This window comes from Podarcis cretensis (assembly GCF_951804945.1).
Source record: "Podarcis cretensis genome assembly, chromosome: 6".
In the NCBI taxonomy this organism is placed as follows: Eukaryota; Metazoa; Chordata; class Lepidosauria; order Squamata; family Lacertidae; genus Podarcis; species Podarcis cretensis.
Genome location: NC_137175.1, coordinates 60,980,705 through 60,993,361, shown reverse-complemented (window position 1 = coordinate 60,993,361; position 12,657 = coordinate 60,980,705). Strand labels below are relative to the sequence as shown.

At 40.5% G+C, this 12,657-nt stretch overlaps 1 protein-coding gene across 1 annotated transcript in view; it reads left to right on the top strand.

The window, feature by feature from the left end:
• The window catches only part of DAB1 (DAB adaptor protein 1), a 666,637-nt gene that overhangs the window by 43,296 nt on the left and 610,684 nt on the right, over positions 1-12,657 (top strand). Inside the window, exons 7-8 of the mRNA XM_079982111.1 lie at positions 10,530-10,622; positions 11,036-11,194. The gene's annotated coding sequence lies outside the window, so the exon portion shown is untranslated. The remainder of the gene's footprint in view (positions 1-10,529; positions 10,623-11,035; positions 11,195-12,657) is intronic.

The window sequence follows — 12,657 nt, the reverse complement described above, 5'->3', positions numbered from 1 at the left end:
CCCAGATGCAACCCCAGCTTCCTCTGACGGCGCTGAGAGTGGAGCACCTGCAGGCAATGGGTCCTCCATCGCCTCAGGAGTCAGAGCAGACTCAGCTGGTGCCTGCACCTGAGGATCCAGCACAGGTGAAGACCCTTCAGGCTCATGCCCCAACCCCGGCTCAGCTGGTTCTGGAGGCGGGGGGATCCTGTGCAGGCTGGGATTCCTCAGGTTCAGCATCTGAATCCGAATCCCAGGCCATCACACTGAGGAAGGTGGGACAGCTTTGTTCTCAGGCTGGGAGTACCTAGCAGGAGGTGTCAAGAGTATAGTTTCCCCATGAGTGGACCAACCTAAGTTTCCTCCTCATTTTGTTGCTTTGGGGAATATGAATGTCCAGCTTCTGAGGTCATGACAGAGGTCTCTGTCTGCACTTCCCCAGCTCCCAGCATGTATAACAGAATACATTTTCTCTGGAAAGCAACGGTCCCTCAAATTTTATGGAAGCCTGATCCAGGCTGCTCCAGACAGACTCCAGGCATATCCAAGCCAAGCAGACTCTGTGAAGCACTCCAAACTGAAACAGGGACCTTTGAAATGATTTCAGAGCTATTTATCTGTAATTTGGCTAGGAACACCTTTCTCATGTGTCTTCATGCAATTGTCCACAAAACAGTTGGGGAGAAGAAGTGAATCTTGTTTTAACCTCTCCCAAACTGTAAGGGCTGCCCATTCAGGAAAACCACTAGAAAACGCTGTATAATAGACAGTGGAAAATTTGTTTATGTATTTGCTGTTTATTATTCAATGTCTATAAACACAAGGAAGTTGCTTAGGATAGGACCTCAGATTGGTTGTGTATTCTGCTTACTGTTCTGTTGATTGGTTTGTAAGGATTCAAAATCAAGTTAAACAAAGAAAGTATCAAAAGTGTACATCAGAATAACCTTTTGAAAATTAATTTCTAGCATTTGATATCTGTGCACTGAGCTGTATATTTAGAATGATGGGGAAAGGGTGGCATTCAGTGACCTGACTAATATTTCCATCAGCTGCAGCCAGCATGGCTAGTGGTCAGGAATGATGGAAGATGTAGCCCAGCAACATCCGTTGAGCTGCAGGTTCCCTGTCCCCCTGCCACATATACTCATCTAATAGCAAATAGAATTAAAAGCATTCTGAAGAAAGTTGAAAAGCAGATGGTTGTGGTTGATGTTTCATGCTGCTCTCAGTTTTCTGCTATATTATTTCTCCTTTGTTAAATTGGTGTCTTGCAGCCAATTTAAGATAAGCGGAAGAATGATCAAAGATCATTCCGTGCCTGAAAACCACTTCAGATCTGTTATAGGACATGTGGGTCAGCCCACCGGCACTAAAATGATGCACTGTATCACTTGCTGAAAAACTGATTTGCAATGATTTTAACAGGAAGGGTGTATGGAAGTGTAATCTGTTTTGAGGAATAGGATGTAGCAAGGCTCTATCCTTTTAATATACCAAGCTCTCGAAAACATGGCAAGGAATTAACATTTGGAACACATATTAGGCACAATATATCTTTCACAGCAGGAAGTTATACTGCAATCCTCCTATGCACACTTACCTGGGACTAAGTCCCATTGAACTCAGTGGGACTTCTGTCACTTGTGCTTTATTCAAGATTACAACATCAATAGTAAATTGATGTTTACAACCCATATGTTCCTCTTGCACATCCTTTTTATTCCAATCCAATTATGTTGCTGCTGCTCAAGTGATGATTTATTCCATGGCCAATCACTAAAGTTAGTTTTTGTGGGGGGGGGGGGAACCTACTTGGTAGGCAGCTAACAGGGCTATAGATCTAGAAATTATTCAGCCAGTTTACAGCCCTATAAATGCACACACAGCCCATTTTGGGGAGTGCTGGTGGTGATTAGAAACATGTGCCGCCCCACAGATTTGCACCGAAAGGTATTGTTTACAGTAGGGTTCCCAATGGTTTTGGTGCTGGGGCAGATCTGGAAATCCAAGAAGCTGTCATGGGCACCACAATAGACCTGCTTCAGAAAAGAAACTGGTGAAATAACAAAAGAAGGCAGTCTCCCAGAAGAAATTAGGAGTGGCAGGAGGCTTTTGCAGATGCCAAGAGGGTTTTCTGGAGGTGCTATGGTGCCCATGGGCGCTATGTTGAGGACCCCAGGTATATGGCTACTACAGACATTAAATACTTTTTTCAGATATGAGCCATGCTTTTAGCAATCTAAATACAAATTGGATTTCCTTTACCAGATTGGAGAAGTCAACATTGTTTAAGAAATCTGTTCTAAAATACCTTGAAGACTTGTTTGTTGTTGTGTTTTCCAACTGAGTTGAGTGGAAAGTAAAAGGTTTGAATTCAGGATGGAGCATTTCAACTCGAGCCTTTTTTGCATTAGGAATGCTAGTTGGTTGGGTACAGCAAATTTCTTTTGCAGGGTGTGTGTGTCTCCCAGGAGCAACAACAAAAGGAAAACAAGAACCAGAATTCATCACGATGAGCCCTGGAACTAGAAATAATGCACCTGCCAAAGCAGATGGATGGCAGGCAGTCCACATAGATATTAAATATGATTTCTCCCTGTTCTCCACATTCATAGAAACATGTCCCTGTTTATAATACTCAGAATAGTAGTGTGTGTTTCAGGCCCCACTCCGTTTTATGTTTTTCTTGTATTTATTTACTCCCTCCTACATGTACTATACCGGAACAATGCCAACGCAGGTTCATTTCTTACTTTAAAAAGAATTCAGGGATGGCAAAAAGTAACAGTTGTGGAGAATAAAAATTTCCAAATATTTATAGAATCGCTTTTGCATCACTCCCATGACTGCACATTTCTCCACCTTCAAATAATAGCTTGTTATCTTGCTGTATGGGGGAAGGAGCACAGAGTGGCTCTGCTATATAAAGCCAGCTCAAGACAGATTGCTGCCTGAAGTGTTAGAAAAAATGGCAGCCTCTCCCATTCCATGTAAAGGTGCTGGCCAGACTGGAATGCTGCTTCAGTGGTGGTGAGGGGACAATGGAATGTACCCCATGCATTTATTCCATTAATTCATGAATTTACACTTGCACAATGGTACTTCCCATCCATTCTCCTCTCCCTTTTTACCCTGCATCCTCATGAAGTCTGCTACAGAGAGTTGGGGGAACCCCTAAGAATAGATTTAGAGGAGACACAGAGATGGAGAGGGAGGAAAGTTCTATTGCACAAGCAGAAATCCTTTTGTTGGTGGAATGAGTCGCTTAGCACTACTTTGGATACAACCCAGTGCCTTATACCAAACCTATGAGCAGCTCACATCCACACCATACAGTTAAAGCAGTCTTCTACCACTTTGTAGCTCTCCCAGCACCCTTAATAAATTACAGTTCCAAGATTATTATTATTATTTTTTTTGGGGGGGAGCCATTACTGTTAAAGTGGCATAAAACTGTTTTAAATGTATTGTGTAGATGTGACCTTATGAGATGCAGGCCAAGCCCCGTGGCTCTGTCCTCCAACATCTTATTGCTACCTCTGCTGCCTCAGGTAGCCACTTCAATTTGCTCAGTGAAGCAGAAGAAGAACAATTCTTTTTAGCAGGAGTGCCCTCTTGTGAGAAGTTAGTTCTTCTATTACTGGAACCTGAGAGGAAACTCCTTATAATTTAATCAAGACACTCTGACTCACTGGAAGGGCTCTGCCTTTGTTCCCTCAAAAATAGCCTGTAGTGCTGTGTATAAGCAAAGAACAATTTTACAAACACTGCATTACCACATGAAATCAATAAAATAAATTACTGTTTTCAGCTATGAGATATTCCTACTCATTACAGAGTGTTAAGGAATTCAGCTGTTTACAAACCAGATGAAGGAAATACAGTACAAAGAGAAGAGGTAATTCCTCAGTCGTGAGGAAGGTGAAAAAGAATGCAAAGTATAGGGTGGAATCCAGTTAGTGTTGCTCTGCTGATGGAAAAGATCTGAAGGTGGAATGAAAGGAGACAATTTCCCACAATCCCTGCTCCCCATCCTCTAAAACAGAGTGGGGTGTGTGGAGGATTATGGGAAGGGAGAGGGAATATTCTTATGAGCAGCTAGAGGGAGTGTACAAACTATGGGTGCATGGCCTGAGGGCCACATTGACTCTTGACAAACCTTCTGGCACATGACAGAAGCAGGTCTATGGCTGTAAGTGTGGTTTTATTTGCATTACAACTTGAAACCAATAGAATAGGCAACTGTTTTCAGTTATGAGGCATTCCTACTTGTGCCAGTGTTAAGGAATGCAGCTATCTATCAAATTTAGCACCATGGGACTGCGATTTGGATTTTCTACTTCAGCTACCAAAATGTCTGATAATAAAAAAGGCATCCTACAAAATGATGTGCGTGCCAGATTTTATGGGCGCTTTGCCATGGAGCCATTTCATGCTCTTTCCTTTTTGACCTTAATTGAACAATTTGTTTGTGTGTGTGTGTCATGTTTGTAGCTGGACTACGCAGCATGAATTAGCACATAGGCACACACAGATTAACACCTGAAAGCCTGTCTCCCAAAGCATCTAATAATTCTGAATCTAGTTCAGGAAGCCATACTATTTGTTTGTATTTTGGATATACCACACAAGATGTTTATTGTTTACGGTCCTCCAGATCATTAAATACATATATAATGGTGGCGTACAATGGAATCACTGAAACATCATAAAAGTATCAACCCAAGACAGAGAATAAATGACCAATTTTGAATTGAATCAATTCTCTAAAAAGTCTGAAAATACACCTTGCTCTACAAATGAGCAAACCTGGCCATTGGTGTAATGATGAAAGCGAACAATTTAAATATATAATTAACCAAGTTCTTAAGTGTGCAGATTGTGTGTTTGTGACTGTTTTCTGGTACTTTACAGGATCCCTGGTCTGTGATTGGGAAAAGGTCTTGTAAATGAGACATAAAGATGCTTATTGCAGAAAATCTGGCACAGAGATGCTTATTCGTGAATGCTAAACATACAAGTATAAACTATTAAGTCTATGTGACTGCATGCTCAAGGATGGTTGTGACTACTTGGGTGTAGATAATGTTGTTGCTTTCATTGTAGAAAAACACACACCTTATTTCTGTGAATGTACCATATTTTTCTGTCTATAAGACACCCCCATGTATAAGATGCCCCCTATTTTGGGGGACTCCAAATTAAGAAAATATGCCTCAGCACTACCTGTGTATAAGACGAGCCCCAATTTTAAATCTAATTTTTTGGTAAAAAAAAACCTAGTCTTATACACGGAAAAATACGGTACATGCCAAAAATACCAACCTGGGATTTGCTCCATATTGTTCCAGTTTCATATGTATGGCTAGCTAGTCACTTCTATTTCATTTTGTGGGTTTAACTATGGCTACGTAAGCTTTACCTTTTCCCTAAGGTAGGTTTTTTCTTTCTTGTGGCTGTTAACTATTGCTTGCCATCTGGGGGGGGGGGGGAGAGGTTTATAGACCTGCTTCAACGTGTTATATTTCTGAGTCTTCTGTTGCTCTACGGATAATATTTTTGAAGGCAAGATTATAGGCTGGAAGCTGTGGAAAACTCTGCAGTATGCAGTCTTCCCTTATTCACACAGTTTTTAGATGTTTAAGCCTTTAACTGCTATGGTGGGTCATCTCAGTGGAGCAGTGGGAGGCATTAGTTGAGTTTCAACAGATCTTTCCTTGGAACAGATTGTTGGATGCTGCAGTGAACTGCTAATTCCTTTTCTCTTTGTTTACAGCAGGGCATAACAGATCCCAGCAGCTGCAGGCCTTGCTTAAGTCAGTCTGAGCAAGAGAAGAGCACCTTGCAGAAATTTAGAAATACGACTCCTGAAAATTGATGACAGGTTACTGGGTGTCACTGTACTGGGTGTCACTGTTCCTTGACACTTAAAATTTGGAGCTTATATCAGTCATAAAACCAGCCATCTCACCATTTTTCAAAAGGTCTACCTATATCTTCTACCATCTTCTTGGGAGCTGCAAAGCTTCTATATATCAGTTTTTCCTTCCTGAGTCACCAAGAAGTGGCTCATACCATGGGCTCTTTTAGATTTTAGCACCTGGATTTATGAGGGAAGGGGGAAATGTCTGTTGTTGTGTTAGGTGTCTTCTCTTTGCCTCAGTCTATTTATTGTTGAACTCTCTTTTGCAAGGCATTGTTGATTTAGATGCTCTCTTTCTTGCTTTCTCTCTAATTTTCACTTTTCGTGCTCCTGTGCCCTTGTTGATGCTATTGCTCAAGTGAGATTTGCTGGCTATGTGGCCACCTTTGGTCCAGCCAGCACCTTCTGTCACTCCATCAGCAACTCTCAATAATTTTCAAAGAAGCCTTACTGGAAAATAATAGTTCCTGAGGCTCTGCCTTGCCATCTTTTGTCTAGGCTCTGACCTTCTTGCAGAATAGGTCATCAGGGTTTGAAACATAATGGAAACATGCTAAGGGAAGTGCTATTGTCTGATGATGTGGTGTCAGGTTTCATTTAGCACTTATTACCATTCCCATTCCCATTTGAGCTACTGTAGCTGAGCGATGCTCGCTGGTAAAGTCGAGTTGCAGAACAGATTGTCCAATACCTGACAAATATTAACTGGAAGTGTATCTACCATAATAGCACCTGTCTCTTGCTTTCCTGAGATCTTTCTTCTTACCTTGAGCTAATTGGCAGGGAATTGTCATTGTTCTTCAAATTTTTCAAAAGGAGAAGGGATTTCTCCTATGTGATATGTGTTGATTATGAACAAAAATTGGTAACAATTTTCCACGGGTGGCAGTGACTAAGGGGAAATCAATTTGCACCTATGTGCTTAGTATAAGGGAGCTCTTAGTATCTAGTCCTGCTACACAGCTGATTAAGTGCAAATGCTGAGCTATATGAAAGCATTAATGTAAGCTATGAGAAATGGCTCATGATAGTGCGTGTCTCTTATTCTGGCTATAGCAGAGTAAAAGTCATTTTGCCTCGTGGAAGATGCTGATGGAATAAAGAGCTCCATTAGTCATTTCCATCTTTGGACAAATAATCAACTGTTTCCTTGTCACATAAGGAACTGGAACTGCCCCCCGCAAAAAAAACACTCAATCTCACGGCAACCAACTAAAAACAACCAACCCACTCTGGGGGTCCCCCACTCAACCTCTCTCACTACCAAGGGAATATAATAGGCAAACAGAAAGAGAACCTACCCAAATGACGATGATATAAAACCCCCACATACACACTAAGAATATGTTTACCACTTCTCCCCCTTCTCGCCTTCCCTCTTCTCCTTCCCTGACCTTCTTCTGTATACAACACTAATGTCTCACATCATATGTAACTGATATATAGAAAAGACTTTACAACCTGAGAAAAGAGACAATGCCTGTACTTTTGTAAACCAAGAAAATCTTTAATAATATATATATATATATATATATATATATATATATATATATATAAAAGCAACTGAAAATGTTAAGTCTATACCACATAAGTAGAGGCAGTTCCTGGTTATCCCTCTGCTGAAATGAATGAGCCCATGGATGGTCCCATTGAAACTGATGGTTCCATTTTAGGTAGTTATTATGTAAGTTACTACACTGATGTTTCTTCATTTATCTGTTTTGCCTCTATGCAACTAATATTATCAGAAATCATTCACATGTATACTTTCGCTAGACTGATATATTCAAGGTTATGTCTGGGCAAGTGCTTATTTTGCCTATGTGTGCAACAATTTATAACTTGTTTAATTATTGTTATTATCTTCATCATTAACATTTTCAGACTGTCCTTCAACAAAAGTTCTCAGGGTGGTATATAAAAACACATTAAAATACAGCGTAAACCCACCAATTAAAATCATGACATTATCCAGCTCATGAATCAATTACAAAAAAGTATCAATACAGAATTTGTAGGGATCAGAAGCAGGCCATTTATGGTTGACATTATCTTTTGTGTTTCTTGTAACAGCATTTTATTTATTTCTAAATGTCACCTTTCAAAACATAAGTTTTCTCGAGGCCGCTTACAATCATTATCACAGACACACAAAACCCACACCAAAATAAAGCCAATATCTAATGTTTTTAGAGCTGAAATGCTTCTTAATGCTTCCTATACCAGCCCAACCATCTAAGTAAACCACTGAAACAGCATAAGCAATTTAAAACAATGCCTAGGAACTCATTTGCGAAGTGACCTTGAATGTACAAACCTTCTGATCAAAACTGTTATGAGGTGTGTGTAAACAAGGCTGAATCCAACTCTTCCTTCCTAAAGACCATGGGGACCAGAGAGATTTAAAAATGCAAGTTTATTTGGTCTTTTCTTTCCAACCGATATGCACTTATTCCCAGTTCCAAGGGATAGAGATCCTGGGAGTACTTGTGGAACATTGCCCATCTTTTAATGATCACATCAGAGCTTTTGCCAGGCTGACATTTGATTACCTCAGAACAGTGTAACGCTGCATTAGCACCTCTCGCAAATGGATGTTGGATGGCTTATCCATGTATTTGCAACATCCCAGCTGTATTACTGCAAGCTTCTCTGGAGGTTTTCGAGAAGGGAGCACCCAGCCAACTATTGCGCACAAAGGATTCCTGTTCCGACTCAGGAATGTGTCTAAATTACTTTACTTGTAGTGACTTTTCAAATGGTTTTTGTGCATTTTTCTCCCTCAGAAAATGACTATGTGGTGCAGCAGATTGCCTCTATCATCCTTCATCTCTGGAAATGTAAGCTTCACTCTGGCTTAGGGTCACAAATAAAATGATCTGGGTAATTCGTGGATGGATGCTAGCAGTACAAAAGAGCCACACATCTTAGCACACTGTCATGGTTGGAAGTCTTGGTGTTGAAAGGAATTGATGATAGACTAGGAGATGGAAGGCAGTTGACCCTATGCGAAACTAGGAGAATTGCATAGCAACAGGTATGGGAAAACAACTTAATCACCCCAAAGCAGAACCTTCCCAATATACCTCATCTAGTCCTCAGTATGCCCCTGAATAATACTTGCTGCTAGGGAAAAACAGAAGAGAGGGATTGCCCTCACATTTTATGGTTGTGGGGTTCTCATAGCCACCTGGTTGGTAACTGGGGGAAATGGATGTTGAAAAAAATAGGCATTTGGTGTTATCTAGCAGGGGTCTTCTTATGAACGCTGCATGCATACTTTGGGAGTACAATAGAGCCTCTTACTTTGTATTCTGAATGTGTTGATGCAGTGAGGTGGGGTGTGGCTGCTGGATATGGAGGAAATAGGGTTAGCCTGAATACCCCTAAGACATCCCTCGCACATTCCTTCAATGTGTGTGTCTGGGTGGTGGTGTTCGAAGCCCCTACCCCATGCTGTTGCCATGGTGGCTCACAGTGGGAAGGCTGGGCAAGGAGATCTGAATGCTATATTTGGACAACTGAGAAATCCAGATAACTTTGTTACTACAGGCGTTTCATCACCTCAGTGCTAGCAATGCTTAGACTACAGCTCCATTCCAGCTTAAAAAAAGAAATGACATTAACTGCAGCATTACAGCATGCAGTCATGTCTGAAATTATTGAAAAAAGATAACAAGTATATTGCATTCTAATCTAATTATCTAAATCATTTAAATTATTTATAAGGGCCGCTTCGAGTCTTTGTTCTAAAAGGTCTTTATAGACTGCACATAATTTAGTGTTCACACAGTTGAGACTCGGAGGAAACTTAAACAGTTCTCTTCTCTCCCCCTCCCCTTAATGCTCTGCAAAAGAAAAGAAACTCCACTAATTGACAGCTTAATTGCCCCTATAACTGTTGATTCTTAACCTTATTCCAAATACGATTTGAGTAAAGAGAACAATTCAGCACAATGTTCCATGTGCAACTGGTTTTGTGAAGCTGCCATAGTAACAAGGACAGAATCTGAATGTGCTTTTCTTCTGAAGGCAAACCTTGATCTTTTATGGACATTAGGCGTGATGGAGCCAGAAACAAAGTGCTTGCAGTCGGATTGGTTTAGCTCCCCCAAGAGAATTCTCGTTGCTGCTTGCTTGGCATGAAGAAATGAATATTCACTGAAAGTTTCAGACACTGTGTGTGTTTCCTTTTAATGCTTCCAGTAGGAGTCAGCAGGTTTTGTGTGTGAACATATATCATTCCTTATTAAATTTCTTAGTCGCCTTTTTCAATAAAGGCCCGAGGCGACTTACAGAAAATATGAAGTACACAAAAAATTGAAACACAATTGAGCAGGTTGAAGGTGGGAGAGACGTTCTGTCAGGTAGGTAAAGGTAAAAGCTAAATGATGCCTGGATGGTTAAGTCCAGTCACAGGTGGCTATGGGGTGAGGCGCTCATCTCACTTCAGGCTGAGGGAGCTGCCATTCATTCACAGACAGCTTTCTGGGTTATGTGACTAAACTTCTTCTATTTCAGCAGAACACAGTGATGGAACCAGAGCACACAGAAATGCCGTTTACCTTCCCACCACAATGGTACCTGTTTATCTACTTGCACTGGTGTGTTTTTGAACTGCTAGGTTGGCAGAAGCTGGGACAGAGCAACGGCAGCTCACTCCATCACGCAGATTCGAACTGCCAACCTCCTGATCAGCAAGCCCAAGAGGCTCAGTGTAAGGCTTTATAAGTTAAGACCAAATTTTTGAATTGGGCCTGTAACTGTATGAGCAACCAGTGCCCCTGGGCCAGAATAGGTGGTCTATGGTCCCATTATCTGGTTTATATTATTCTGGGAACTGTGTTCTGCACTAACTGCAGTCACTAAATAATTTTCAAAGAATAATTGCCATTCCCTCACTTTGGAAAGAACCTTTTGGAGCTCCTTGTGATTCTTCTTGGTTTTTACCATGCTGAACATTTTGGGGGGTCTTCAGCAAACTTGATCATCTCACTGTTTATCTCTAACTCTAGATTATTTATGAACAAGTTTAAAAGCCCCAGTCCTTGTACACATCCCACTTCTTACGTGCCTCAACCTTGAGAACTGTTGATTTATTTCTACTTTCTGCTTTTTGTCCTTTTCCAGTCCAAGCACACAATGTCTGTTGGATCACTCCCATCCACTCTAAGAATTCTAAATGGCACTGTGAAGAGCATCACAATGAAGATATTCTGCTATTGTTATCTTTTCTCATTGTCATATAACTGAAAAACAAAGCTAGGGACCCTAAAAATGAGACACCAGGTTGGTTTTGCCTTCTAAAGTGTAACTCTCCTGAAAATGTATTGGGACCCCCAGATGGAGATATCTGTTACCATCTCTATTGACAAAGATTGTTGCATTGAAAGCATGGACGCTAGATAAGAATATCCAACATGGAGATTCTAGTAGTGTCTTTTGATCATACAATGGGCCATTGTTAGAAGAGGACAAACATTTATTATCCAATCCCAGGTATTTTGCATATATTCAGGCAAGCTTTCACTGAAAAAGTGAATGATTATCTTTGTCAAACCATTTTTAATTTAGATAAAAGATGCAGGGAAAATCGGTAGCTACCATAAACTCCAAAAGATAAAAGAAAAGTTATATAAATATAGAGCAAAGTACTCCTTCACCACCAGCCATTTTGATCTCACAGAATTTCAAAGTTAAGCTTCATTGGGCTTTAAAATATTAATAAATGTGTTTGAAGTTTAAAGGTGGCAGATTCCAAAAGGCAGTTTAAGAATTTACATCGTATGCCTGTAAACAGCTAGACACAAGGACAACTCCCTGAGTTGCTTTTTGGTTGCTTCTAATAAAACATTACCTGTTGTGAACACATGTTTATCCTGGTGAACTTTCTTTCAGCTTGACAATATTCACCGTACAGGGTGTGAGGTACTGGAAAATCATTTTAAGGTGCAACAGTGTAAAATCTGTGTGCAGCAACATCTAAAATGTCCTGTTCCACTCAGGATGAGATGTGCCCATTATTCTTCACATCAAGCCCATTATCCATAATTCGTTCTAATTGAATGCATTTACAAATGCCATTTCAATATGTTTTATTCCATAGGTCTAGCTACACATTATATTAATGGTATCACTTGCAAATGTGGTATTGTGCTCTTCCACCTTAATTACAGGCATAAGGGGCAATGTTCATTAGGAAAATAAGGTTTAACCTTTGCTTTCATCATGATCACAATGTATATTGCCCCCTATAGGACTGTTTTCTCCCCTAGGCCTAAATACAGTGTGTCAAATGAGAGTTTTGATCTCAACTTCTGTGTGTGTTTGTGTATAACCTCCCCTTCTGATGCACCGTGTTTCCAGTGAACATTGTTGTGGTCATGGCTGTAACTGAATAGAAAACAAAACATAGCAAGTGACGTAATTAGCATCTTGTGTTGTTAGCCAAGAGAGTTAACAAAGTTTTAACTTACAGATAAGGTTGCATGTGCACAAGAAACAGGGGAAATACAGAGCTTCTCATGTTACTGTGTTGTGTTTCTTTCCAAGTGTAAAACAACATCTTGCCTGTCAAACAGAGGGAAATTCCTTTACTGCAGTTAGAATAGGAAGCTATCTTGTGCAGCCCCACCATCTCTTCTAAGCAGAAAAAAGTAATCTGAGATCTAGGAGGTTTCAAGCAAACCAAAGGTCTAAAGCACTTTTTCTCAAGTGACAAAACTGACAAAAACTTAATGAGCTTTGCTGCT